The 5719-nt window shown below is 42.0% G+C and overlaps 1 pseudogene; it reads right to left on the bottom strand.

Moving 5' to 3' along the window:
* Nucleotides 1-1964: 1964 nt before the first annotated feature.
* Nucleotides 1965-2650, bottom strand: LOC147881259 (calmodulin-like protein 3 pseudogene; annotated as a pseudogene).
* Between the last annotated feature and the right edge of the window lie 3069 nt (nucleotides 2651-5719).

Genomic DNA, 5719 nt, shown 5'->3' on the forward strand with positions numbered 1-5719 from the left:
TGTAGAGGCCACTGGCCAGTGTTCATGATGCCCATTTGCAAAGCCCTTGAACTATATTCTAATCGCGTTTTAGCCTCCCTAAAATCCTTTGATAGAATTCACTATAGCCTAGCAAGTGTGACTAGGTAGAATCAGCAAAGCGGTGCTATGATCTACGGACTAGGTCCAAGATGAAAGCAGTGGCATCGAGATTCTGAGAGAGATAGGTTGGGCACATGTGTCTCTTCTGATAGCATTCCATCAAGCAGATTCCTACCGGAGGCAGTCGGATTTAGGGGCACATGTCAGCCTGAAGCTCATCGGACCCTATCGGAGTTATAGGCACATGCTAGGATTGAAATCCGGTAGGTGAGAGAAGCATTCCTATTGGATATCCCCCTCTTGCCGGACCCTGCCTGCCTGTGCAGTCCGATTGCATGAGTCCGATATCCAATTGCCTTCCGGTAGGCTTTCAACTGCCTTCCCTGCCCGAACCACCCAAAAAACGCTCCATGTGCCCAGGGTGAGAGAAGGCAGAGGATCGACTTTGGTGAGAATCTGCACTACGGCAAGTGAGCCCTCCCTCCCAGTCCACTTCACAACCCTCCGATTAGCCCACCCTGCCACCTCCCCGTTCTCCTCACCCGCTACCCCTCCCTCCCCACAAATGTTCCCTCCCTCCGCACTGCCCTCTCATTCCCTCCGCTCTGATTGTATGCATCCGAAACAAATGACAGGGGTGAGGTGCAGGCGCAGCAGAAGCTCATGATGATCGACCCTCTCTTTATATGCATTTGCACAGGACAGTGCAAAACAATTTGGAGCATGGACATGTGCCAACGTATTCCTACCTCAATATATCTCGTCCTCTCTTTATATGCATTTGCACAGGACAGGGCAAAACAATCTGAAGCATGGACACGTGCCAGTGTATCCCTACCTCAATATATCTCGTCCTCTCCCCCTTCCCCCCATCTTTCAAGAATACCATTTTTCACCAAATCGGGGTCCCTATTAAAGGGGGGGAGAGAATTCTTTAACGTTAGGGCACTTGCCAGAAGCCAAAAGACGGCTTATGAGAAGTAGATAATCTCGAAATTAACGTAAGTTGTTACGATTGTAAGAGCCTCCCATTGTTAAAGGAGCAAAACACGCATTTTGAAAGAATCATTGTGCATAGTACCACGTGGGTGGCTTGCAAAGCTTCCATGCAATTCCATGCACGTCGAAGTGTTGAGTTTTGATATCACAATCGACTTTTTGGGTAAGGAACAAATTTGCAAGAAGTCGCATGGAAGTCCGATTCCTGGAAACTTCCTCTGATCCTTCTTCCAACCCATCAATCCAATCCGACGCTAATTCCTTGTTTCCATGCGACTGTTCTGCCCCACATATACAATTTTCAATTCCGTCGGAGCTGCAGCTTCCACCTCCTCACACGAAGCCTATCAAATTAAAACACGCAAGGAGATGGCTTGCGAACACGCATGAAGGAGATGGCTTGCACCACCAATCTCCGCAAAAGAAGCTTGCAGGATACTCAAACCAAAGAGCTCAGATGGACGACGGAAAACTGCCAGCGGTGGCATGCTTTTGCATTGCAAAGCTTTGTGAATCAATATCTTAACCGATATCTGTAAGAGACGCACTTGAGTAAACGCTTCAATTTGCTAATCGCGGATCGCTTTAATCGACTTATGCGCTAAAATTGCCTTTAATGAATCTAAACTTGTCAAAGACATGCACAAATATAACTTCAGATGCATCCAAGAGAACGATTAAATTGAACATGATACATTGTCGTTCCAACACACTGCACTCATTTGAAGACATACGAATCACATGTTTGCACAATGGAAATATGACTCGAATATAATCAGAGTGAGGAAAAGTAAGGAAACCAAAGACCGACATTATTCTGAAATGAAACCAAGTGATGTTCAAGAAATTACCGGCTAGAATAGTTACAAAGAATGGTAATTCGCTCAAGAACAACGTCGAGACATCATTTTTTTGAACTCCAAAAAATCTACTTTACCATTTCCATCCTCATCTACGTTATCTATCATGTCTTGGCAGCGGTGCAAATGTTCGGCCTCTTTAAAGCCCAAGCTACATAGAGTCGCTTGAAGCTCATCAGAGGAAATATAGCCGTCTCGATTTTTATCAAAGACTAGAAAAGTCTCAAACATATCTTTGTCTTCGTTATCGCCAAAATCTGCCATATCGTTCGACGAATTACATGCGCTACTGTAGAGAAGAACGAACTCCTCTAAGTCCAAACATCCCGGAACCTTTGGTTTCACAGACTCTAACAGAGACCTTACGTTGTCATCGGACATCTCCATTCCGAGATTACACAGAAAAGGGCCGAGGCTCTCTAAGCTTATTGTCCCTTGCTGGTCCTTGTCGACGACAGAAAAGACTCTCTCGAGCCAGTGTGCCTCACTTTTGGATGGATAGGAAAACCCAGATTCCCGATCATGATTTGGAGAACGATCGTTGCATACAGCAGGAACGGGGTCGTCTACAATTTGATTGCGGAAAGGAACCACTTGGTACTTGGGGGATGGGCTAAATTTGAAGATGGAGTGTCGCAACCATAAGTCATCGAATAAGGCATCAACGCCAGCGGAAGATTGGAGGAGGTCTAAGCTCGACTGCATGACAGAAATTCTGGCTGGAGATCAGATCTAATTCGGGACGCGGTGAAGGCGCATCGTCTTTTAAGTCAATCTTTTGAACACTTCCATGAATCTTCTTCACAAGTGTGCTTCTTCTTCTTTTCTTTTATTTTCTTTTCTTTTCACATAAATAAATATATAAGTAGATCCCCGCAGTAGTTGTCGTGACCAAAAACGTTTTTTATTTGAATTTCATAATTTGATTGAATGATGTCGTACTTCAGTGACCAAGATTCAAATAAAAAATTTCGAAGAATTACAAAAGTTATTAGTATTGTGTTAAAGCTTCTAATTTTATATATGCACATAGCACATACCTTACTTAGCGTTGGGGACAGTTCGCATGCTTCCTCTTAAAAAATTATAAGACTAAGGAGCATGCCCTTGCTTGGGTTCATGTCACTTGCATTAAGCACATAGCAATTTAAAATTGCCATAGGACTTTGCATTTGGCACATAGCATTTGGCATTTAGCACATAGCAATTTGAATTTATAACACAAGTAGCATTCAACCCATCGACGACAGGTTCGAGACCCACTTTACTAGGTCTTAAAGTTGAGATCACGGGTTGCATTAATTTCAAGGAATAAAGGTAATGATCTTCTTTATGAATCTCAGACTTTGAGAAAATTTAAAAAACTTTTAAATTGAATCTCAATTGAGAGCATTTAGTTGGGGATATTTATTTTTTATGAATTGCAATCTCTCTCTCTCTCTCTCTCTCTCTCTCTCTCTCTCTCTCTCTCTCTCCACACACACACACACACACACACACACACACACACACACATATGCATGTATGTATGCGTGCATATGTGTGTGTGTGTGCCTGCATGCGTGCATGTGCCTATAATGCCTTTAATTCTAGCACCATGTCTGTATTTATGTAAACATACATGCACATATACATACGTACATACATGCATGCGTGTGTGCATGAGTACACACATGCTCGACCATGTGTGTGTGTGTGTGTGTGTGCACATGTGCACATGCGTGCATGTGTGTGTGTGTGTGTGTGTGTATGTGTGTGAGGCTAGATGTTTCAAGGTCGCACGTTGTCGGACCAACTCACAAACACCACATGTGCTATTTTTCATGGTAGTACTTTGTCACGTGTCCACCTCGTGTATCTCTGCTTGTGTCCTAGCCTCTCTTGTTACATGTGCAATCGTTTGAGCCTAAGATCTTTTATTGCCTCAAAATCCACCACATACTTAAATGGTAGTTCACATTGGCAAAAAATAAGTAAAAAACATAAAACTACCCTATCGCCTTATTGCATGCCTCTCTCTCTCTCTCTCTCTCTCTCTCTCTCTCTCTCTCCCCCCCCCCTATATATTATATCTATATATATAAAAGGTACATATGCTATAAGGCACATGTGCATGTTTGATGCAAAACTGGCGCCAAACCCGAGGCACAACCTACAACTGCCACAGGAGCTCCTTCTTCCAGTTTAATCAAGCATTGAGCTTCCGGTCCCTGCCACACGCCGCCCTCAATTGTCTCTTGTGCCATGTTATGAGATTTCTATCTACCTAGTCTACAACTCTATAGGTGCTAGATTGCATCTCTGCTCGATGTGTGCCACGCGTGTGCTAGTTGTCAGACTCATGAGTGTTGCTCGTTCTGCCACCAAAATTGGTAGTTTTTCTTGTTTAATCAGCATGACGGGTGCTGAGCTGCTCTCTACTTTATTTAGTGTAGTCACCAATGGCACTTTGCGAGAGGCTCATCCTACTATGTAGCACATGGCACCACAACAACTCTCCTTTTTTGAGAAGAGGACTCCCTTTGAGTGCCACCTAACAATCTCTCCTTAGAGAAATTATATATATATAGTTTTATAATTTAAGATAAATTAACATATGTATATATATATACTCTCTCTCTCTCTCTCTCTCATCTCACACATCTCTCACATCTCTTGTGTGTGTGTAATTTATATTTCACAAAAAAAGTGTATATAATTTATATATTAATAGTATATAAATAAATAAATAAATATATAAATATATACTCTTTGGTGCACGCTATTGCGTGTCATGCTTTTGGAGTCTATCACTTTGTTTGCACTGCCTTGTTATGAGTATCACACCACATGTGGCAAATTGCTCGTTGTAGCTGTTGCGTAGAGCTTATCCACTCCAGCACATGAGCTTCTCCTTTTCGTCCATGTAGCATCCTTCTCTTGCCTTCCTCCTCCATTCCAGCTTCTCCTCTCCCTCCACGTGGCTTCCCCCTCACCCTCCTCTAAAAACCCTTTCTTAAAAAAGTAGTGAGATAACAATTTGAATATGATCCATAGCACTTTACATTCTTCATGTAGCACATATCCACACGTTTATGTGGGAGGGGAGTTGGCACTCTTCCTCTCGAAAACTTATCACTTTCAAGAAATGTGCCCTTCCTTGGGTTCATCTCATTTACATTAAGCCATTTGGCACATAGCACTTTGCATTTACCACATATTAATTTAATTTTATTAGACTTAGCAATTTGCATTTGGCACATAGCACTCTAAATCTTATATGCAGCACTTTGCATTTATAACCAAACATTTTTATGGGAGAAGAGTTGGCACGCTTCCTCTGCAAAAGTTATAAGACCAAGGAATGTGCCCTTCCTTAGGTTCCATCATTTTACATTAAGTACATAGCAGTTTAAAATTGGCAAAGAACTTTGCATTTAGCATAGAACATTGCATTGACATATAGCACTTTGCATTTAGCACATAGCAATTTGAATTTAGCACTTAGAACTCTCTAAAAATTATAAGACCAAGGAACATGCCCTTCCTTAGGCTCATATCACTTTGCATTAAGCGAATAGCAATTTAGAATTGGCACTGAGAACTTTGCATTTTACACATAGCACTTTGCATTTAGCACATAGCAATTTGAATTTACCACATAACAATTTGAATTTGGCACATAGAACTTTGCATTTCACACATAGCACTTGGTATTTAGCACATCACCACACATTTGTGTGGAGAGAGTCAGCATGCTTCCTCTCCAAAAATTATAAGACCAAGGAACGTGCATTTCC

The sequence above is a fragment of the Dipteris shenzhenensis genome, chromosome 31 (genome assembly GCF_047967505.1).
Source record: "Dipteris shenzhenensis isolate YYH24624 ecotype China chromosome 31, Dip_SZ_1.0, whole genome shotgun sequence".
Taxonomy (NCBI): domain Eukaryota; kingdom Viridiplantae; phylum Streptophyta; class Polypodiopsida; order Gleicheniales; family Dipteridaceae; genus Dipteris; species Dipteris shenzhenensis.